This window comes from Lagopus muta, chromosome 6 (assembly GCF_023343835.1).
Source record: "Lagopus muta isolate bLagMut1 chromosome 6, bLagMut1 primary, whole genome shotgun sequence".
NCBI classification, from domain to species: domain Eukaryota; kingdom Metazoa; phylum Chordata; class Aves; order Galliformes; family Phasianidae; genus Lagopus; species Lagopus muta.
Genome location: NC_064438.1, coordinates 17,070,468 through 17,095,512, shown reverse-complemented (window position 1 = coordinate 17,095,512; position 25,045 = coordinate 17,070,468). Strand labels below are relative to the sequence as shown.

At 38.5% G+C, this 25,045-nt stretch overlaps 1 protein-coding gene across 4 annotated transcripts in view; it reads right to left on the bottom strand.

Annotated features, from left to right (window-relative positions):
• Positions 1 to 25,045, bottom strand: part of SMIM38 (small integral membrane protein 38) — a 369,920-nt gene that overhangs the window by 257,837 nt on the left and 87,038 nt on the right. For 3 of the 4 annotated variants that reach the window (XR_007377998.1, XR_007378000.1, XM_048950255.1), the window contains 6 exons: positions 23,710 to 23,835; positions 20,232 to 20,300; positions 17,811 to 17,995; positions 17,316 to 17,427; positions 13,239 to 13,307; positions 5,320 to 5,456 (listed from right to left, as the gene is read on the bottom strand). The gene's annotated coding sequence lies outside the window, so the exon portion shown is untranslated. The remainder of the gene's footprint in view (positions 1 to 5,319; positions 5,457 to 13,238; positions 13,308 to 17,315; positions 17,428 to 17,810; positions 17,996 to 20,231; positions 20,301 to 23,709; positions 23,836 to 25,045) is intronic. The other variant, XR_007377999.1, reaches the window with a different exon arrangement.

Here is a 25,045-nt window from a genome sequence, read left to right as displayed (position 1 = left end):
AAAAAATAAAACACATACATTTTTAGTCTAGGGCTCCAGCCCTGAGGTCTGGGTACAGCAATGACGACGTTACAAACTGTCTGGAACACTCTCAATAATACTCACAACAGGACAATCCTTCCTCCTCTTCCTGGTTAACCACTGTGAAGCACACGGGTTCAGCACTCCTTTAGGTCTGAATTAATTATTCACATGGGATTGTTGAATAGGTACAGCAGGAAAAAAAAGACAACAACAGAACAGCTTATTCTCTTCTCTCAACATCACAGGGTCTGATACAGTCATATCCTAACCAGCTCCTATAAGCAGCTGAGCATGACTAAATACAAGTGTCCAAAAAGTGCAACTCAAAGGGGCTGTTTTTAGTTTGCCTACATTCACATCCCTATCAGAGAACACTAAGGGGATGACCTCTTTGTTCTGTTTTTTTTTGTTTGTTTTTGTTGCTGTTGTTTTTACCAGGCACTTATTGGTTATAAAAGGTTGAAGACTGTTATGATAAGACGCATAGCTACTATGTTATGAAGATACTGTGTGTGCCTTCTAATGATAAGGTGTTAAATAACAATTTTTTGATCATGCATAGGCAAAGATTATGGGCATTTTTTAAAAATAAACTGCAATAGTGCAGAAGCAGCTCATAAAAATAGTTCTTTTTTTCCTCTTTCATACCTCATCTTTGTACATTTTTACTCCATGAGTTCTGAAAATCTGACATAGTTCAGCAATGACTAGGTTTCCACTAATGGGATTTGGACAAGTATTCTAGCCCTTTCATCAGCAATAAGGAAACTGAATGTTCTCTGTTAATCAGCTCAGCACAGTCATTATTTAACCCGCAGACAACGTGTGGCAGCAAAGTTTAAATTTTCAACCTTGAGAAGGCGGCAGGCTTTGCTAACTGCCCGCTGAAGGCAGGCAGAAATCACAAAGACTTGGAGACAAAAAAAAACACAAAAGAAAAGACAAACTTCTAACAAGAAAAACGTTCAGTAAATCTGACCGACTGTTAAGCCACAAATAAGGAAAACACTAGGCTGCATCTGAAATTATGGATACAGACTACACAGCATTACTCAAGAGGAGAGATAACAGGAAAGCTTGTAAGACAGCTGTAAATTCTTCCAGGCTAAAGGAGCTGAAGACATCAACAGAGCAATATTGTGTCAAATCCATCCCTTCTGCATATGCTTCACCATCAGTAAGGAGAGGCATTAAGAGTACCTCAAGCATCTCTGAGCTGCCAGGACATCTCTTTATTTTGAGCAGTTCGTATGACAGGCTGAACCAAACATGAAGTGAGAGAAGGATCAATTTGCACCAGGTTGCAATGGGAGTGTGTCTTCCTCACCTCTGATACAGCATGCAACTACAATTTCTTAGCTTCTTAGCTGGAGATAGAGACACATCCAGAGATATCACCATTCAGAAACACCACTTGATACCAGTCAATTAAAAAAAAAAAAAAAAAAATTGCCAGAACAGCAAGATAGATCAATCCTATCTATAATAAGATGTTTACATTCTAACACATTTAATTTCAGCCTCCAGAAAGTACTTTGCTATGAAGCAACAACACGACGCTGGTTTGTGCAGTTGTATTTTATTCACTAACAGAAATTACTTAAGATGAGACCTATACAATTCTCACAAGATTAAAGAGACTAAATTAATTTCGTTAAAAGGTTTTGATTTGCTTTTGCTTTAAAGGCAGAACTTCCTTGCTTTTGTGTACAGCCAACAGGGCGCACCACATGGAAATACAAAGAAATCAGCACAGGTTGAGGGAGGAAGCATTCCTAATCAAATGTCAATTTATGTTTCTGCAACAGAAGAAAGTAGCAGTGATAGCTAGGTCTGGCCCTACTCAAAAGACATAGCAGCTTAATCAGAAGTGAAATAACTAAATGAACTGCCTTTTAATTATTTATATTTTTCATCCTGTGCATTTTGTGGCTTTAACCATGCAAGAGATTAGTGTTAAAATATTGGAAGGAAAACCTTCATAGAATCACAGAATGGTTTGGTTTGGAAGGGACCTTTAAGATCACCTGGTTCCAGCCCCCCTGCTATAGGCAGGGACACCTCCCTCTGGACCAGGTTGCTCACAGCCCCATCCAGCCTGGCCTTGAATGCTTCCAGGCTGTGGGCACCCACAACCTCACTGATCTACCTGTTTCCACAACTCACCACACTCACAGCAAAGAATTTCTTCCTAATATCTATTCTAAATCCACCCTCTTCCAGTTTGTAAATCATTTCCCCTTGTTCTGTCAATACATGCCCTTGTAAAAAGTCCCTCCCCAACCTTTATGTTTAAGGAGCTAGGAAGCTACTTGGAAATGAAGTTTAAATATAAAATCATCATTGATTTATACCTATGATTTCTTCCTGCTTAGTTATTCATCACCAGACCTCACTGCAAGTAACTTTTCCTCTAGCAGCACGCTAACTACTGCATCCTTTAAATTTACAAGTCAAAGAAAACCACACTGCTCTCCACAAAACTCCAAGGCATGTCCCAAGCAATGGGACAATGTGGAGGTGGCTGCAGAAACCTCCACAAAAGCCTCAGAACAGGCCAAATGTTTGCCAGCTGTGACCCCAAGCATCCTGTCACCTGAGAACACAAATCATATTTCAGCGTGCGGCAAAACCAGTTATTCAGGCTCTCAAGCAGAATAGTCTCTGTATGAACACATTTTGTGAATACATGTCATTTCTTATCTGTGAGAGAGTTTAGTAGAAGGAATATACAGCCAGGAATACTCCGTCCAAATGCAAGCTCAGTCAAAGTTTTGCCAAGTTATTTAAACTGCATTTTTGCTTCCTTTTAATACTATAATTAATACCCACACTTCTGTGATTGTACAAGAATAGGCCAGTAATGTTACATTTGCCTCAAATACACATAATCACACACACAAAAAAATTGTTTGTGCTGAAAATATATTTTGAAGTGATGAGAATACCAACACTGAGCTGAATAAACAAACACATACCTTTGCAAAAGCCACACTGATTCAGTCATACCTCAGAGCAGTCTCATACTGTATGCCATACTGGCATAAATCATACACACCTAGCCAAACTAAAATTCAACAGCAATTCCCTGAGTAGAGAGGACTGTGCAGTGGATTATAAACAGCCTCATCAAATTCTTCTGGGGATCCATTTCACTGCTGAGAAATCAGACAAGAAAAACAGTTTGTTGAAGGTCAAGCAGTATCAGAGGCCAAACTAGTTTTCCAAACATCTCCACAAAACCACAGCTAGCATTCAGAAGCTTTTCTTAGCCTGTAATACTGGACATGAATTCTGGCAGTTACCTCTGTCCCTTCTCCAACACAGGCAACTCAACCTTCCTTTCACTTCGTGTCTGTCCGGAAAAGGCGCAATTAGGAACATACTTATTACCAATGATTGGAAGTAATTACCAGGTGAGATTACTTTCTACAAAAAACTTCATTTCTTTAGTATGCCTGAATACAGTCAGCACAAAAACTTTGTAGCTCAGTAATTCCAATTTTCTATCTGTGATGCAAATCTATACAATACAATACCCAAGTTAATCCTGCGCGTTTTACTTGTCCTATTTGTGTTCCCCTTGAAGTGCATTCTCTCACCCTAATGCTAAAGCAGTCAAAACAACAAATGATGCAAGTCAGCTTTTAAGTGAATGGGGCACCTCTCCTCACAAATAGGGTGCCATATGGATTCCTGTCATGAATATGGGATTTCTTTTTAAAGTTACAGAGTGCTTTCAGCATTTAATGGCCAGTGCTGCTGCTGTTCAGGTTCCCTTTGTAGTTTGTACCCCAGGGACACAGAGCTCTATGCATTACCAACTTTTCCCTTATTTTTCACCCCCCATTATCAATCTGTGTAAATAAGATGCACAGCATCCGCTAGTTAATAAACAAACTCTCACTTTGATTACACTTTCAGTTTCCAAGCACAGAGCTGACTAACCACAAAGAATAAATGTGTTTGGGGTTTCAGCGCTGGCCTTGGAAGATTGTTCACAAATACATGATTCATATCCGATTCTGAACATTAACACTTTCCTCATGACTCATACATACAGTTAAACAATAAAACAGAGTGCTTATTGAAGTTTTGTTTAACATGTATGAAGGATCTATCATTAATATTTTTAAATTTAATTGTTTAACAATGTCAATCCTATTATTAGCTTCAAGGAGGGGATGTTTCCACTTCTATCTTGAAATAAATACATGCTTTTGAATTTGCTCTGGCTTATATAAAGAATCTGTCAGTAACAGCTCAGAAAACAAACAACAAAAAGCCATTAAGCACTGCACGAAGGAAGAGTACCTTACCAATGTGACCATAGTGCATTATCTGAATTGGTAGAAGATGATTTTTCCTATATCTTTCGTTATATAGAACACTGTATATAACATGCTGATCAACAGACCATTTCCTCACATTGTTTGCCTCTACAGAGTGAAGGATAAAACAGAGAATACAGCCTTCCTTACACAATAGAGACTTGAGTTGTTCTATCTGGTCCCTGCCTATCAGGATACAATTCCCGGATAAATTATAGCCAATGACTGGCAAATCCTAAATGCATAAGAATACAAATTTGGCTAAAAAAAAATCCTGAGGGATTATTTTTAAAACTTCATCCTTTGCAATTCAGCTTTCATTTAAGGTTTGCTAAATCATTATAATTGGGTACTATTTGCAGTTACATTGCAAAAAAATCAGCTTCAGCTCTATATGCAGGAAGCATGAAAGTGCAAAGTAGAGCTTTTAAGAGTCATATTGTATCTTTGATATATGTTCAGGTAGAATATGACATGTAGATCTCCATTTCAAACTTCCAGGATCATTGTAATCTTGGGACACATCTCTGTCTTGAGTCTGTATCCTGTTTCCTATACGCAACTTCCAAAACAGTTTTTACCAATTTGCTCCTATCTTTATACAAGCCACTTCTAAATAACCACAGAAGCAAGTATTCCACTACAAACAACGTTTTTCACTTTATTATAGAGAGCTTTTTCAAAGGATAAATTCTTCCAAAATATTAAACAAGAAATTCAGGAAAAACACTGATGACACAGGAACATATTCTGCAGATGTTCATTGTGTCATCGACCATCAATGAATGATTAAGAATCTCCCAAGCTTCACTCTAACCCCACTGAAGTTACTCACAAACTATTCACCCTATTGATGCAAGGCTGGCATTGAATTCAGATGTTGGTTCTATCATGTGAAAGCTTTCTGCCTATTCACTAACACTGTGTAATTTCTAAATATTTCCAGACAATTCACGTTCCTCACCGGTTGTGGAGCTCTGGTCTCACACACGTTGCCTTCAGAAGCTGACCTTGCAGAGGTAGAATCAGTGATTTGCTGGTGTTGACAAAGCCTTTCTGCTGCTGCTGTTGGCCTCACATCTGCACACATTTTCAGCATGGCTGAGCAAGGACAGAAAATAAGGGGGAGTTATTCACAAGCAGACACAAGTATCAGCCATTGCACCCACATGGCTAATAAAACAATTCCCGAATATTGCACTTCCGTTGAAATAAAGTTAATACTTAAGTCCTGTCCAAATAGCAGGCAGAAAACTGAAAATGCTGATGTACAAAGATGAAGAACTGTTCCCAGTTTTCCACTCGGGTTTTTAAAGAAGTGCAGGAGAAGTTAACAGTGGAAGACTTATGTGCTTGCTGTGGGACTGAAACTTGCTTCCAGTAACTGTGTTTTTCTTCATCAAAACAATATCAAAATGGCCACATCTGAGGCAGGTTTTGCATTGACACCTCAGGCAGTACAAGCAAGCAGACTGCAATGCCCTGCTCATAGGCTGCAGCCTCAGGAACCTCTCCTGGTTTATCTACCCTCCTGCCCAGCCTGGCATGGCTGCCATCTTAGACTCCATGCTGCCCTAATGGCAGGCCTGGCGTGATCCTCAGTGCTCCAGATTGCCTGCGAAACACAAACTAACAGCAGGTTTCACCACGCAGCTCTTATCTCAGCACCAGATGACTGAAAATATTGAAAGGAAATATGAGCAGGGGAAGCGTTTCTTCATGTTTTTGTGCGACGCTTGTTGCTAGGAAAAATATTTCCTTAGTATCTCTATGGGCTCTGCTAGTCAGCATCAGTGGAGCTCTGCTGGTTGCCAGAGTACAAAACACTGCAAATGTCAGAAAAAAAAAAAAGAGGAAGAAGTAAAGCTTTAAGAATGTGCCCCTTTATGAATGTCCATCCCCTCAGCACTGCTCTTCACACGGTCAATAAACAGACACGCATCTGCTTTCCTGGCTGGGACAAGTCTTGAGAGCTTCTTCCCAATGTATTTTGTCTAAGCAGTCATACTTTTGGGCCTGGTTTTTAAAAAGCTTGAAAGCAATTATTTGTATCATGGTACCACATGGTGGATCACAGCCTGAATGCAGCGTGAACAAGCAAGCTGAGGCCTCAAGAAGCCTGCATTTTACACTGGCAAAAGAGAAAGGGGGGGAAGGGAAAGTGGGTCACTGAGGGGCAGAACAGCTCATCCCTAGTTGCAGAGATGGGGCTCTGATCTCCTACCTCACAGCTCTTGTGCCTCTGGTCGTGCTTCTGGTCGTAAGCAGTACCAGTTGCCCCAGGGAGGAAAGCTGAAAAAAATCCTGGCCTGGACAACCCCTGTGTGGATCTGAACCCCACCTCCCATCTCAGCTGAATATCGAGGCTTTCTGCATATTCGCAGAGCTGAGACTAATGATGGCATCACTATGTTTCAGCTCTTTGAGAGGCGAAAGGATAACTCATTTCCTAGGCCAATCACTCACCAGTCTTTTTGCTCACAGCTGGGTCTAATGATGGTGATGAAGGGTTGGGGGATGGAGAGCTGGGAGCTGGTTATCGCTGAACTTGCTGCATACTGGCCACAGCACAACAATTGAGCATACTTTTTTGAGCTGGATATTTAACTCCCATTAAATGGTTTCCAGTCTCCACTGATCACTGTCCAAAATGTCTTGTGGCTGCTCCCATCACTGACCACTGAAAGTTCTCGCATGGCACTATTTTCATTTCAAGTTTTTCACAATAAAATGGTCTTCCCCAGTCTCTCTGCATTGTTTTATAAGCCATTTGGTTTTAAGTAAGATACTTTTTGCCAGAAAAATAGCAAGACTTTGTCTGAATACAAATCCCATGCCCAACACTGCTGACATTTGCGCGCAGAGACGCGCTTTCCAGTTTATTCTATTGTGCTTTTTTTTTTTTTTTTAATAGTTCAGTGGAAAGTTTGGATGGTTCCAGGCAAGTAGGCAAATATCCTTTAACAACGCAACAACAGAAATAGCCTGGAAAAAAAAAAAGAAAAGAAAAGAAACAGAAATATATCTCAGTGCTGCTAGGGGAATTATGGGTTGTTGGTTTCTTACTTTTGCTTTTTTTAATGATAAAAAAAAGGCAAAATCTGTAATGATGATAAGAAACTAAATTTGCAGCAGAGTTAGCAGCTGTGCTCTTCTCCACTTAAGTACATGAAAGAAAGTGACAACTTCTGTTATTTCAGTCACCTGTCTTTAAATTTAGAGCCTGACAATCAGGACTAGTGCGTGGCACCTGGTGCAGCAGGTACTGAAGACTGTGGATCCATTAGTCACAGCATGTTGAAACAGCTGGGCTTCTGAGCCCTTACAGATCCAGGGGTCTGAGAACCCAAGAGCATTTAAAAATCTGAATATCTCTGTCGATCTAAATTTCTGCAAGCAAACTAATTGCCAAGTTGTTACCTGACCAAACAGGGTTTGCTCCAGAACGTCCCCAGGTAAAGGCGTGGAGCACTAATCTATGGCGCCATCTAGCTCCCACAAAAGGAATATTTGGAATAGCTCTTTTTTCCATACCATTACGACTCAAACTTTATCTGATCTTTTGCACAGAAACACGAAAGATGATAACGAGTAAAAATGTTTGTTATTGTTCTCACTTCTTGGCCTTCTGGGAGCAAAGAAAACTGGAGTACGACAAATAGGCCTCGCTTGCCTTCTGCTAACAGGGGCTTGAAAAAACCCAAAGTTCCTCCCTGTATCTCTTCGAGGATCTTTCTTTCTTTCTTTCTCTTTCCAGGACAGGCAAGTGGCTTGACCCAACCATATGCAGAAAACCACCAGAGGTACATAAGGCTCTGCTCACTCTTTCTTCCACAAGCGTCTCTTTTGTGCTCTGTCTTTGCATCACAGCTCTGGCCCACCTGATCCACTACCCAGTGAAGGGCAAAGGCCAGTGCTAGTTGTTCCAGAGGAAGTGCAAGGAAGCTGATAGTCTGAGAGCAAATACAAAAATCTGTGCAACAGAGCTTTGATTTCTACTAATTACCTGTAACACGTGGAGCATACATAACCTACTTTATTTCCAGTGATATTCACCATGGTGAAGCAAAACATTTTCCAGCCAAATGGTACAAATAATTGGCAGATTTGAGATATAGAAGAAGTCAGGTTCATATCATGTGAGAAAACAAAATCTGGAAGCTGTCTGTTTCTGCTGTCTGAGCATTTGAAAATCCTTCATTCCCCATGCTCTCAGCCTTCTGTGGTTGCTAAATAGGAAGACCTCAACAGCTTTCAGCAGAAATTATGAGACATGGGGATTCCAAACCAGAGAGAATGGAAGCTGAAACTGCACAGGTCAGGAAATACTTGAAAGCAGGCAGACGACAACAGTACAATCCCAGGTAATACGTGTGTAATACAAGTGAAAGATCAAATTTAAAACTCCAGCTAGCCTGCAGGACATTTGCCAACATGCAAGTTAGGCTCCAGTGATGTATGGAATATATTTGCTCTGAGTCTACGCTCTGCTGTATGCCAGAAGCTTTTAAACCATCTTTACAAATATGTTCCCATCTTTTGCCAACTGAATATACAGTCTTTTTCCCTCACGTTGGTATCTCCAGTTCTCCTTACTAACTTCATAATTTCTGTGGCTGTAACTGCTCTCATACATACTCAAATATTTTTGTGAAATGCAACAAACTTAACTGTTCTCTTTTAGAAAAAAAAAAAAGAAAAAGCATTATTTGCAGTATTTTCACATACCTTACACACACAAACACACACAAAAGTTATTTTAAAAAGCTTCATGGATTGGCAGCCATTCAGTTCTACTGCTTTTTTCTTCAATTGTTTCTCTACCCTCTTCTGTCTCCACTCATCTGATGTGACCCTTTCTCCTGCCACATATCTGCCATGCTTTGTTTCTTCAGCAGTAGTGACTTTCATAAACTTGGCCTAATTTCTCTGCTGTAACCCTTTTAATGTTATACATAACTCCTTTACATTTTCCTAGGTCTTACAAGACAACTCTTTTTCTGCAACTACTCTCCTGTAGACATGGATTTTTCTAGCTGTGGCTTTTCCTCCAAGTTTCAGTTGTATTCTGAAATGCAGATTTTCATGCATTCTAAACAGACATTCTCAATCCATATTATTCCAGTCTATTCCCAGACTAAAAAGCAGTCTAATGTCAGAATGTTGATAAAGATGGCAATGTTGCCAGCCCTAATATTGCCCTAATATTCTTTTGATCTTCCTCTATACCCTCTCCTCATTGTTCCTCATCCTATATATAGTATAAAAAAAAAACTGTGTTATGTGAAATGCAGGCTGTTCACTGTGTTTTTAAGTAATGACTTGATAGCACAGGTCAAGGATGAAAGAGCATGAACCACAAGCATCTCAATCTTCATTCAGATTTTAGCTTGTGTCGTAGCAGGAAGAAATTTAATACTATAGGCTACCTAGCTCAGCTACAGGATGTTGATTCCATATGGAATACCAGATTCAAGAAGAATGGATAAGTGGGTTTATCACATTCTGTTGATCACATTTACTTCAGGCAAGTACTTTCCTTGTGCTTGTCAACGTTTAGATTCTAGTGTTTGCCAAAACCACGTAGAGAGGATTCCTCCTTTTCTGAGAATTTCAGCTGTACACAAAGTAAAAAGTAAAATTAAAAACAATGTCTTTTGCTAAGGAATGCAGGAAATGTGTTGCATTTTCATTGCAACCACATGAAAGCAGAACTGCTGTGGAAATAAAATAGTTCCAAATACAATGAACTTGCTGACTCAGTTGATCCAGATGAAAAAAAATACAAGTCAGCAATTTAAGCAACAGCAGTACCCACTGTACTGTATCTGCAATACTGATGTAATGTGCATTGCAACATCATATTTCCCTGAATATAGCACTTGTGAGTTTGATGAGCTACAGCTTTTAGAAGCAGCTTTGGATTCACTGCAAATTACATAAGAGAGTTTTCCTTTACAGCTTAGACTGTTAGATGTTGGACCCACCCAACTCCTTAAGGAACAGGACTTTAAAAGCAAACAATTTACTCCAGCTTTTTTCTGACCTTAATCTGAAGCACATATCAAACTTGAGATAAGCATAGATCTTGCCAATTCTCCTAATGTACCCAGAATTATTGCCATTACAGCATTTTCTATTCAGAACAGCTTATGCAAATCATTTCTCATTGTCATATGCAAATCATTTAATCCATTTTTGCTCTTTGATAGTTTTTACGAGCAACTTATAGGCAAAATATTGTAATAAAAGTGGGCACATCTTCAAGCCATTTCAAATTTTTAGTGTAATTTTCTACTTTAAAACTGCCATTAGAAATTAATAGCAGCTGTCTCTAATACAGCAGAGATCTATTCCAAGTGGAAAAACCATCTAGAATTTATGATTTTAAACAATTCATAGGAACTGGTACTCTACATCTATGTTAGGTGAGAGAACAAAGTGACAAAGCACGTGGAATGGGATATGAATCAGCCTGGAGACTGGTTAAAGATTCTTTGTTGCAACTGCTATAACTTCAGGATAACACAGGAAACAGCTACCTTCATCATTTTTAAATAGTGGAAGTTGAGTTCAGAAAGCGTTCAATGCATGGAAGCATCTCTGTGAGGAGCAAGAGAATACCAAGAAGGCCAGTAACAGCAGATTACATTCTAAGATACAAGAAAGACAGCAAGTGAACAATTAGAGAAGGCAGAAATAGCAAAAGCTTCTACTTTTATCTGGTTTATGTGCCTGTCTTTTTCTTCCTTATTCATTTTATCTATTTATTTGTTTTGTAGGAAGATTGTAAAATAGCTGAACACGTCTGGTCTATGTAAGGACAACAGATGAACAGAGAATTGTGGAATAGCACCTGCCTTAGAATATTATATTTCTGCATCCCTGAAGATACACACACCTCTATTTGGAAACTCAGTGAACAGGAAGCATGACATTATATAACTGACTTACAGGCATTATTAATATAACCTATTTTAAGGAAGATAACTTTATTTTAAATGTGAGTAAAATAATAGAGAACTTTTTCTCTCTTGCACATTATGCATAGCGACTGCAAAGTATGATGGATTCTTAAAGGGTGGTCAGGCACTGGAATGGACTGCCAAGGGAGGTGGTGGAGTCACTGACCCTAGGGGTGTTAAAGGAAAGGCAGGATGTTGTGTTGAGGGACATGGTTTAGAGGGAGCTATTGGGAATAGTTGAACGGTTGGACTGGATGATCTTTTAGGTCTTTTCCAACCTTGGTGATTCTATGACACTATGATTCTATGATTCTTAGGATTCTTTGTTTTTTTTTCCCTCCCTGCATTTCATTCATGTGAAGTTCACACCTTGCTTGTTCCGCTGACAAAAGTCACAGAATAAGATTTCATTTATTCAACACCACCAAATTCCCAAGGCTCCAAAGGTTTTTTTGTGCTCTCATGAAGTGGGACGCTTTTGAAAAATCTTGCATTACACTTCACTGTTCTTCTGCTAAACTTAGCTGCTCATTGCTCACTGCCACTGATGTTCTCTATTGTAGTAATTGATTCTGTTCATTTAAAGCCTACCATAGTCCTCCCATGTTATACAGTACATTTTCCAGTCATTAGGATATACAGAAGTGTAACTGAGAACTAGATCATGCAAGACAAATATTTCCCCATAGTATCAGAAAACTGGCAGTGTTCTGCTAATACTTGACAAGACAAGGAGCAATGCACGTTGAAAAAGAATGCCATATAATATCCAAATCCATTTTTAAGAATAGTTCTACTTATGCTAGCATAGTGCCTCTCGCCTTTGTTTTCCAGGAAAACTACCACGAATACGTAACTAGTCTGATTACGCTCATTGAAAGTGAACTTTTACAATAGTGCCTAATCAGAGAGAGGAATATTTCTGGGTACTAGACACTAACATTTTGCTTCTCCATTAAGAGTTCAGAAACATGCCAGGAGAGTCATGACTGTAGCTGGCAAAACTGCACACCGAGTTGTTGCAGGATATCTCACATGAGCAGCTGACAGACCAAGGATTACGTGCAGAGGCTATGTGGCCATGCACTTTGACTCAGGACTCCTGTGGTCTCTGCAAAGGGAATGAAGCGATCGTCAGAAAAAGATGAGAATCAGCAGCAGAATTACTCATGGTCGAGGAGTTCTGCAGCTACAGTTATGATTTATACGCTGTTCTTTATATAGCTTGACTAGTTACTCCCCCTCACTTTCACTGAAGAAAACATCACCAAGCAAGTGGTTTTCAGTAATAGTGATTACTATTGTTTCTGATACAGATATTTTCCTTTGTAAGCTAAGAAAAAAACTGTGCTCAAACTGTGTTTCTCTCAAAATACTGAAGACAAACTTAAAATGTCCCACTGTTTTAGTTCTTTGCATGACTGTGACCTTGTCTTCGAGCCCTGAAATACTCAGTAATTCAAGCTAGAAGTAGCTCCAAGAGAAAAAATAAAGACCAAAACAAGAATACATTAATTCAAGTGACATTTAGGTCAGTACAATCTTTGCTTCACTCAGAAGAAACCAATTTAAAGTCCAAGAAAGCAATAAACTTGAGTGGCAAAAGGCAGCTCCAAGCTAGCTCCCTGAAAGGAAAGAGAGAAATCTTTGCACTATAGTTCTTCTTTCTTCTCATTTCAAGAAATAGATGAAGGACAGAGACACTTGTAAAATTATTATTTATTTTTCACACTGTAGGTACCATCATCTGATGTTGCAGCATTGTCACCACTAGCACTTTTTTTGTTCTTGCTCCTGTCCTTAAATGGCCTAGGTGAGTTATCTTCTGCTATTGAGTGACCACATATAATTTACATAGATCACAACTTTGCACCTGAAACTCATTTTCATAAGCAAAATCAGGAAGCTGCTAACTTACATTTTGCTTTGTTTCTTCACAGGTTAATTTGCCTTAACTGGAGACAGCTCACCCATCCTGATATGGTACCTGCATGAATAGAAGAAAAGTAATGAAAGAATTCCTGTGGTTTGGGTCAGTAAATAAAACAGAAAGTCTTTCTGGCGGTTGTGGTTTCTGCACTTAACAATGTGCTGTCTATCCTTGCTATTACAGATCTTAGTTGAGTCTTATATAAACTAAACTCTATTCCTCAAAGGTACGTATACGTACTTTCCTTCAGTTAAATGGTTGTGAAGATGGTGGAATTCACAGAACATTTTGGCGTGTAACCAAAACATGTGGCGTTATGTCCAAAGAAGATCTGGCCAGGTACTGTAATTAGATTGCGGATTTTGAGCTGTCACACGCAATTATTTCTGGCAGTGCATTTGTACAATATGTACACCTGTAACTTTCTGCATTCCTAAATGGTTGGAAGCATTCAGAAACTCCTTTCAGCAGAGATTGTTTCTGAGAGATCTCCTGGTGAGAGAACAGCTGAAGACTATGGGAATGACCATGAAAGTGTGGCATGAATATTTGCATTTTGGATTCCTGGAACAAAGCCCATTTCACTGGGAGTTCAAACCATTGCAAATCTCACCTGAATTATTTCTACTGGTTGTTTCCTTAGAATGACTGGTCAATTTTATTTTCATTCTAGTTAATTATTCCCAGACAACTGAGATTTTTATTCAGAATGATAAATGAATGTACAAACAGGAACTCCTGTTCTTTTTCTTGCAAAATCAGTCAGTAGTCACCAAACATGACACTGCAAACCTACTCATAAAGGGTATGTAAAGTAAAGCTTTGAGCAGATTTTCCTACTACAGTGAAGCAAACAGTCTCAGTTTTCTGTGTGCTAGAATTCTAATATGGTAAAAATAAAGACACTGAATAAAATGTCTATGTAAGCTAATTTTGCAGAAATAGGCAAGAGATATTGAAGAAAGTGAGAAGAAAGCAAATGGATTCTTAAGAAAATTTTAAATGCAACAGCTAAAGTTACACAAATGCAGTGGAATTCCTTTGAGTATGGATATTTGAAGCAACGTGCTCCTTCAAAAAGTTAGAGACTCATGTAGAAAGCATGCAGCGACAGAAAGGCATTCAGTGTCTAGAGGTAAAACTGGAAAAAGAAAATTATTAATGGAAATTTAATGGTCTTTCAGAGTCCAGGAGAACGTCAGCAAGTTTCCATACATTACAAAACCTCAATGTCTGTAGAAGGGCTAAATTGTAATATTCATACACATAATAGCAGCCAATAACACCCACAGTCCAGTATTATCAAGGACAGGGAAATTAAAGTTTACATCAAAGAAATTAAAACCCTACATTTTAAATCTTCGTCTTAAGATTTAGTTTCCTTAATGCATATTTAAGCACTTTAAAAACAACAGCCTGGGCTTTAAACCTCCAAATACCTACATCTCCCAGTGACCTTGCCTGGACTTGGGTGTACTAAACAATTAGAAAGTGAAGTTGATGAAGGCACCCAGACATTGATCTGATGTTAAAGTTTACTGAAGTTCTACTTCTTGAACTAGCAGAACCAACATTTAAATAAAAATTAAAATTTAAATTAAAAAAAAAAAAAAAAACAGGAAAAAAGGAGAGAGAGAGACAGGAAGGCCAGATTCCACCGAACCAAGGTTTGCATTTCATGACTGTAGTCACCAACTATCCTTTCAATGAATGAATCGTTGATATGCTAGAGATTGCCATCCATTGAAAACTTTGTAAAGACAAACATTTTATTCTTTGAAAAAGAAGTGATGAAAAATGAAACTGCTCTTCTTAGTGCAGAAAAGAAAAAAAAAAATCTACATCAAAAATGTTGGAAACAATTCAAACAAAGAATGCATTATGCTGAGGGACATGAATCAATGTACATTCTGCAAAAAAAAAATACTTAGATAATAGAAGACGCTATGGGATTCTGACAATTGAGCCTTTGTTTCCAAAGCAAGAAAAATCAACTCGGATTTACATTTTTGAATGGGTTTGTTTGATCTGAGTGCAGGGGCAATGACTGTCATCAAGAATACATGAGACCTCTAATATTAGCTGACAGGTTTTAGTCCTAGATAAGATTTCTAACCGAAAGAACAGCATCAAATCACAAAATTGAAATGCAAAATAATTAGATTGATCTACAAAATACCTATGTATATGTTTAATTCAGAGGACGTGTTCAGTTTTGCTAAACACTTCACTAGGTTACATCTTATTTCAAATGTAAATATGTCAATGTTACTAATATTTCTCCTAAGGAAGACTAGAAAGCAGGGAAGATAAAAAGTCTTACTCAAAGACAATATGTCATATTTCATCTTCTTAGTAAAGTCTTCATTATATTGTAGGAAGTTCTTACTCTATTGCACTGAACCCCAGCTCTACTAGCACTACCTATTCAAAGTTTTATGGCTGCAGTTCTACCTTTTCCTTATCTTTTCCAAAGATGAATCCTTATGTGTCACTCCCACTTCTCTGCTTCAAACAGAGCACAAGCACCATAAAAAGTAGTTGATTGTCTCAATCCTGGAAACCTGGAACAGGTTAAAATGTACACAGCAGGACTGGAGGCAATCAGATACTGCAAAATCTGAGGCCCAGACTTAGGAAAACATTTAAACTAATGATGGCTTTAAGAATGCTAAGATTAGGTATATCTAGAAGTATTGCTTTCATGAATAGCAACACAATGGGGCAACTGAGACTGAGGTCTGCTAAGTACTGACAGTAGCACTGAATATTTGCCTCTTGCTGATTTACTGTACCAGATTTTTTTACAGCTGCTATCGTCAGAAAAGATTTCAGCAAACCTTAAAAGTTTCAGAATTACAAATCAGGTTTGGGTAGGAATTCAGACCTTGCTACAACAAATAATTTCAAATCTCTGGTTTATAAATCATGGATTCCCTTCTGTTAGCAGTTCACGAGATCTAAAGAGCTTTCTGAATTTAAGGTGATGGGGTTGGAAATTGGAGGGTAGATATCCATCTACCCTACTCGGAGACTGTATTTTTGACAAATAAAGGTTTGCACTACACATAGCTTCTGGGTTTTTCACTTCCAATTTCTTGAGTGAGAAGCAGCTGTGAGCAGAAATCATATATTAACATATTAACAGAAAGCCTATTAACAAAGCTCTGGCTGCACACAGAGTACAGAAATGAGCCAGGCACCTCCATGCTGGGTAGAAGTTTGCCTCTGCTCCACATTCATGTGAAAAACCGACATCTTCTCATGGGAGAATACAGGAAACTAATGAACCAAAGCACCAACTTTTTTGTTACTGTTGAGGTTCTGCTCACAAACGTTCTGCATCTGCCCTCCAGAGAACTCAAATGGTCAGCAGAGTAAGGCAGCAATCCTGGCCCTGTCCTTTTTCTGCTGTGTCACAAGAAGCAACTACACCTATGATAACAACATGGACTTCCTTAGGCCTACAAGCAGAAGAGTGAAGGGAAAGAGCTCTAATTCCGAGACGCCCTGCCTTCTTCACAACAAAGGTAAAACACTCATCAGACAAACTGGGAAATCTTGCAGGCTGGCGCTGCTAAACTGAGCTGGCTACTTTGGGCTCCACAGGGCTGATCTGATCAAATTGAAGAATATTATATTTGCAGGGGGAAGGGGGTGGAGATACAGTCTGCATTTAAAACTTTTGCCAACATCAGCAGCTCGAGCGAGAGGATGCAGTTTTGGTAGGTGTAACTATAACAGTAAAATTCCTGTGTACCTCAGGCACTGAAATCTAACTGCTGTTATATAGTGTTACTGGTCCAAACATTTTTCTTTAAGGGGTAGTTTTGTTTCCCAGTCTTACTGGTTTATAGTAATGCTGACAAACTTCAGAGAGAGAGACAATCCATTCTGAAGCGAAACAAAGAAATAAAACTATATTCAGAGGTGAGTGTTCTTACACAGACGGATCAATTTTGGTCTTTCTTGGGCTGAAAAAAAGGAAAACTATCTACTGGATCTTCAGCTAAATGTGTCCTCCCCCCTTCGTCCCAGCCTTTTTTCTGGAAACCATGCACTCACCAAAAGAAGCTGCAGAGGCAACATGCTAACATTTGTTTACTGAGGATCTCCCTTTGAAGAGTGATTACAACAACATCATTCTACATATCCGGAGGGTGGATTTCTTATCTCCCTGAAAGAGAAGGAGAACAATCACATATTTGATAAGTTCAAACAAAAGCGCACACAATTATAGGAAGTGAAATGTTTGCTGAAAGAGGGCAGTTTATACAAAACCCATTTTTATAACGTCGTATATGTATTTATTTCATGACAGCTTTCAAGATCAGCTTTCCATAACTCCGCAGTATCTCTGTTTTGTGGAGTCTTTTCCATTTGAAAATTGACACTCAAGGGGAAACATTCTCAGAACAGAGTCATTACAAGAACTACTGAGCGGCTTTCACTGCCACCCACCCTGCACTCCAAGGGAATGAGGCATACATAAATCCATATAGGCTGCCTTTCCACCTGCAGGAACAGCTGTGAGAGGCGTGTGTCAGGAGGGGCACTCACTTCCATGGCAGCTCCCACATGGATCTGTAGTTCTGTAGGGAGGCTCTGCTTCTCCCATGTTCCTGCTCTGCCCTCCTCTACTGCCCCATAGCCGCAAGTGTGGCAAAGAGTAAAAGTTCCAGGCAGTCCATTGTGTTCTGGAGGCTGAATTCTCCTGATGGGTCTCCTCTTCATGAGGTCATCAGCTGTAAGATCAGATCAGTGTCTCTCACATTCTAAAATGACACTTGATGTGTAATTTATTACATCTGTAAAGCTCTTTATATCCTTAGAAATAAGGCAAGACGGAAGTAAATGATAAATCAGCCATTCACATATATGAATATAGAATCATAAAGGTTTGAAAAGACCACTGTGTTCATCTAGTCTGTTGACCCATCACCAGCGTGAGCACTAAAACATATCCCTATGCAACAGGAAATTGTGAAGTGAGCAGTGAATGCAGGTGTAGAGCACCAGCAGTGAAAAATGGGAACATTTTTCTTGAAAGCCAGACATGACGTGCAGAACAACAGAAAAGCAGATTGAGCAGATGCTTCATCTGTTTGGATCAACACTCAAACTGTCAAGTATTGGAAAAAAGATCAAAATGAAAACTTCAGGCCACTAAATTTCCAGAAAAGACTGCTATTATTTGCCATCTCTGAGCAGGTCAGAGAAGTATAAAACTTTTACAGCTGAAAGTGTTGAATGAGTATTAAATAGACCAATATAGATCTCATACAGACTCCACTTAATGTTTCTTTTGGAAAACTTGATAAAGCATATAATATCTAAAAACATTAAATATAATGAGAAAAATGTTGGAACTTTTTGGAACCAGTAAACTTTTTGCAAAGGTCAGCCTTTCAGCTGTTATGTTTGAACCAAATGAGACTTAATTTGACTGTTAATTCTATCACCCAACTGTCAGAAAAACCTATGAAGTGTTCCGAATTTATTTTTCAAGGCAGTTCTCCAGCCTGAAAATGCAGATTCCAGAGCGTGTAAGAAACATTTTCAGGACCAAATTGTGACATTTATATACAAATAATGCTAATAAAGTCAGAGATATGCATAATTAGTGCATCTTAGTACTGCATTTATACCACTGTCACAGTTTAGGAGAGTACAGCTAAATGTATTCGGAATGAAGAATAAGCTAACTACCTAGGGCTTACTTGGACCTGTATAACTGTAGATCTGCAGTGAAGGTTTGCTGCACTTGGTACATAGCAAAGAAAAAGGCTGATAACTTCAACTGTTCAGTAAACACAAAAAGAATGTGTACCGCAACCTTTGCTCAGCGCTCAATATCACTGCCCTCTTATTTCTCTGGAGGACTTAGGCCCTTTCAGACTGAACACTAGCCTATGTCCTGTCCAACACATAATGCATAGGAGATGGTGAAGTTAACCTGAGGATCCTGGCCAGCTTCTCTATCAGGAAATAACTCTGTAATATTGTCTCCCGAAATGTTCCCCATGCTTTCTGATGTTCTATTCCATCAGCCTTTTGCTGCCCCAGGAAAAAACAGGGCTGCTGTTTCATGTAAAGGTATCTTATGTATATAAATCTTTTGTATCATTTATAATGAAGGACTTACACAATAAGACCCAATATACATGTTATTATCATTTTACTGCTGTAAAGGAATAGCTCAGAGAAAAGTTTTATTGATAAAAACCTCAGCAAAATTAGTATATTTTTAAAATAAGGCTTCCAATCTTGCAAGTGCTGCTTACTTAAAAGTGTAACTACACATAGGTTTACACAGTGAATATATGCTTAGAACAAAGCATGCAAGAAGAGTTTGAAAGTGTATTAAGATTTCTGTAAATAGAAATAGGAATTGCCTCCTTCCTACTTGGAAATATAAAGCATTCATTACAATCTGTGTTCACCATTCACAGCATTGGTGGGCGAATTACCTTAGTATTACATCACAGGAAAATAATAGATTTTAGCAGCTTTGTGATTGACTGTAAAGATTCACATACACAAGAAAAATGTCCTCACACATCCATGGAAGACTCAAAAAGTGAAGATATATGTTGCATTTTAAGGCAATTCTTTTTTAAGTCAAGCACATCTATCTGAAACAGAGGTACCTTTCTTTACTAATTTATGCGGCGTGACTGGGAAAATAGTGCACAGAAATGTATTTTCCTTCCTGTACACTTACACTGATTTTTGTCTCTCAGCATACATACGTCCAAACAGTATTTTCACTTTCAAGTGTTCAAAGTTAATTATTTATGTTTGGTTTCCCGTAAATAAGTAAAGATACTTCTGCTTTTCCCAGAAAGGATAAAAAATTATCTGTGGTTAACTTCTGATATGCAAGACTCTGCAATCCCCCTCTGCAGGCAAATGTATCAATTACTTCTACAATATTTAGTTGAATGGAGTTTTGAAGAGAACAGAAGCCAACAAACTCACCCAGAAATTACATATGCTCTTTTATTCCTTAGAAAGGTTTCCAGCAACAGGAGCTTAGCATTCAAGAGGCTGTTAGAAAAAATTAAGGGACAGAAAGTGTCATCTGGTAAACACCCAAGTAAAAGCAAAAGCAGAGACACAAACATGAAAGAGATCACAGATATCCTACTATTTATGATGTGATAGTAAAGTGTAAAGTGTACCGGGATCTTAAAGCAATACATGTTAATTACCCACAGCAGATCTGTGATGTTATAAAAGTAATTGCTATGAACTTTTCTATATTGCTGATAACTACACTTATCACAGCTTGGTTTGTTTGTTTTAAATTGCAACAGGAACAGGAACTTGCAACAATATAATTCTGTAGGAATATATCCATTTTTTAAAGTATAAAACATTGGAATATATCCAATAAGCCTTTAGCTCTGCTCAACAAAAGCAAAAGCAATCTTGCCAGGGCAAAAGTCCACAAATGTACGTGTTCTACAATGCTACCAGAAAAGTTTTTCATCTAAGCCTCCAGAATAGCAAGAATGAGCTGATAGTCCATCATCAAAAGCAGTTAAGCCAGTAAAATGCAGATAAAAACAAATCACAAGCATTGTTTTTGTGCTTATAAGCCAGCTCTCAGCTGCAGAGGTGAGAATAACCACTTAAGAATTTCTATACTCCAGACAGGCAAAAATTTCTGCTGTGCACCAATGAGTACCCAAAGCATACCCTTGTTCCCCATGTGCTCAGGAGTAGGCCGAAAACCCTTCCATCCCTGCAGGAGTTTTAGTTTGGAGGTGGTTAAAATCTGTCTGGCTCCAAAGACTTACCAATTTTTCCAAACATAACAAACTCCTGAACATATGCAAAAATCAGGGTGTCAATAATAAAAAGTCTTATTGTGCTTTCCAGAGAGCACTGAAATACAGAGTTGATAGGCTTCAATATTATGCAAATAAAGAATGGCCCAGGGGAATGAAAATGAAAGCTTTGGAAAACAACAATAGTTTAGAAAGTAAAGTGAGCTATTAATTTCAAGGTAAAACTTCACCATTAACTCTTGTCCATTATCTATCAGATAGTCCTGTGACCACCTATCTAGCAATCCTACAGCAAAGACAAAATGCATTTCTATTACTGCTAGGTTTCTACAGAGGCATTTTAAGAATTCTGTGGATGACTTGAGAAACCTGGGCTTTTTTTCATTATCTGGCAGCTATTACTTCATCACATCCTACATACATGTTTCAGAAGGGTAGAAGAAGTAACAAAAATGGATTTGGGAAATACCTTAAAAAAAAAAAAAAAGAGAGAGAGAGAAGAAGCATATGCTAGCATTAAAACATTGGTACATCCTAGTTAGACTAAAAAAAATGGTACAGGAGTTATATTTAAAACTTCTCACTGAAGAAAAAGAAGAAGCAAATCAACTTTAGTTATACTACAGGCAGGAGTGCCATGCATTTCTGAGTTTAAACCTCAACATAGAAGCATAGAACTTTTAGCTGTACAAGGAGCAGATATCAAAAGATCTTTGTGTGCAGAGCTACATAAATTGAAATCAAACCAGTGTCTTCAATGTTGGCTTAAACAAGACAAGTTTGTGACAGTTCAGCCTGAGAAAGTCTAGGTGACCCAGTTTCAAACAAAACAATTTATGGGAATAAGGAAAATACAACAGATATCCAGCGCTGACGGACAAACAACCACATCCAGAAGGAAGGATTCCCCAAACCTTTCTGCCCAGTCCTGCCACACAAGCAGTTCTACTAACCAGAAAAGGACATCACATTCTTCTTTGCGCATGCAATTAAATTGTATGAATCTAAGGAGAGAGTATTGCTTTTAAACAATGAAGTCAGCCAATAAATCTTTCTGTTGTCTAATGCTTCTAGGACTGTAACCTCAGTTCATGCCTCTAAATAAGTGAGGATGTTAATCATGGACTCCTGAGAGGTTTAGAGCCAATAAAAGTCCTTCCACGGGGTAATTCTGCCGATTTCACTCACATTACTTTTAGCTTACTCTGGCTTGAGAGGAATACCCCCTACAACCATCAATGTGAACAGCAATCTGCTTATGAACTCTCAAACACTTGCTGGCCCCTAGCCACAACCACAAGTAACACAAGTCTCAGAGGCAAACACAGCTCCTCCTCTTCTGCCACTCATCGTGAGAAGAAAATTGTTTCTAACATATTTAACAACTACACAAGTTCCATTCCATTAATTAATTCACCTATAATATTCAATTCGCTTCTTGTTATCCCTCTTTAATTAAAGCAAATCATGTTTTGCTTTCAAACAAATGAACCCATTTGAACACTCGGCCACGTGCTTTTCTACTTGTTAATAGCTACACCATGGGGCTGTATGGGACTGCAGCACCCTCAGGATTCCTAAGAAAGCTATGAGTCATCCCATGTTCACTCACAGGAGAGCCGTATGGCTGGGTTATTACTGCCACCTAGTTTTCAATTTTCATTATCTAGATTTTTGCATTTTCTGTGATAGAAAGTATTTGCACACTGTCAGAAAACATTGATTTTAGTCATATCTGATATGTATCTTGTGATGTTTAAACAGCACAAACTCATGCAAGGATGAGCCGTTAACGAATGAACCCACACGCATCTAGATGCAATCACTCCTCATATATATTGAAGGGAAGAATACATAATTCCCAATCTCAAAGGTACACATCTCCTGAAAACCCAAATCACAACTTTGCTATGCAGGGTCAAACAAAAACCCTTCTTAGCAGCACTGAGGAAGTTTTCTAAAATGTGCTCATAGGTCTATACCTAATCTTGTCCAGCTGATGCTGTACCTGATAGCTTTTATTTTATATAGATTTTTAAGGCAATTGACAAATGAAGTTTCCCATTTTATATAGGTGCTTTACTAAAATCTTGCATAAAGGCTTTGGAATATTAGGCTCCCCAGTAGACAGTATGCCTTGTTCATTTTGAGAAGTACGAGGTGAACCTACGTATCGAGGCAGTCTTTCTAGACCAAAACACGGGCAAGAAGCTTACCAATAAAAGACAGCAAAATGTGGAGAACAATTCAAGTAATTTTTGACACCTCATGTAAAAATCTGTTTTGAGATCTGAGGAAGGAACTGTCAAGGTTCCCCATTCTGGTGTCCTGTCTGCTTGTATTGACTGCAATCTACCGTGGGATCCAGCAGAAATTGCAGGTTAAAACTAGAACCAACTGAACAACCTTTTGCAAGATTTAAAACATTCTGAAGTTTCCAATCCTGAAACACAAAAATACCATATTTGTAACTGGAGATTCTTTTAGATCTGGGGCTCTGTCATAGCAAGACAGAGTAACGTTTTATAATTTATCCCAGACAATTCTTCTAAACTAAATGAGGGCAACGTCTATTTTACACTTCAAATAGATTTTACTCATTCTGTTAACAAGTAGCATGCAAAAAATAGGCCATTACATTGCGTCCGTGTGTAATAATTTACCCCAAAAGCTGCTCATAAAGAAGCCTGGACCCTCTTCTTCATGAAAGCTAAAGATTCCTGCATTGATTTTCCATGGCAGCAGGAGCAAGAGCTGATGTTGTTCGCCTCAATTTTTCACCAAAAGAACTGTAAGGAGAGGAAGTAAAAGAAGGTGCTTGTGAATTTCAGGCATGATGCAATCTGAGGAATTTTGCATGCTGGATGAGTTGACAAGGCACAATTCTGAAGCAGACAAAACTGAGACATCTACATTAACACACGTTGAGAAACCACAGATGTCTCCAAACGCTCTCCCTTTTTTAAATTGTACTGAAAGACTAAATTCTATTTGAAATCAGATCCTAGGCCCCTGGGGTTGAAAAACATATTGTGCACCCCCCATAGAGCTCAGGTTAAATCCATTCAGACTATTTTATGCAGCTACAGTATGGATCACGCTCAGCCCTTCTTTTTTCCCTAACAGGTTTGTTTCTGGTCATAAATTCTCAATCAGTGGGCAAGCCACATTGTACAATTTAGTAAATAGTGTAGTTAAAACATGTTTAAAGTCAAAAGAAAAAGGATCTGACAATGAAGCATTGTTCCCTTTTGCAGAACTGAAGTGTACCTTCTTTGATTCAGTAACCTTGCTGCACTTCGGTATGAAATTGCCCCTTTTTCCATCAAACTTGCATTTAAAGTGCCTCATTAGCATGTCTCACTGGATCTGTAACAATTCTGCTAACCCAACGCTCGCTTCAGTCAAGCCACCATGGTTTTCTATCTGTTTAACATCTAAAACTCCTTGACAAAGTTCCTTTTAAAATTTACTCCTTTTGTTTCTCCATGGTTTTTCTGCAAAGATCTTTAAACTTCGATGTACTCCAAGATGACTCCTGAACAAAAATCATGTCTAGCCCAGCCAGTAAATCTAACCTCTATTCAATGGGATTAAATAAGTGCTTCACGGCTATTGTAGAAGCCTCTAAAAAGGATCTTGCATCTTTAAGAGTTTCCTACAATAAATTAAACACATCTCACCCATTGTAAAAGAAAAATAAAAAGACTTGATCCAGCACAAGGGAGTTGCTATAGACCCACAGTGATGCCATGCTTCAAGTACCAAAACAGCCACAGTTTACAAAACCTGAAGTAATAGCAACAGGGAACAGAAGCAGAATTTCATTAATCTTATTTCTTTGAGAATTTAGTTTTGGACTTCATGTTGGTAAAACATGGCCAACAAAACTAAAAGATACACATTATGGATTAAAAATCTGTAATTGTATAAGTTATTAAAAAGGAGAATGGCAGTCAGAAAATTATTGGCTCTTTCTTACTACGGAATCCCAGAATT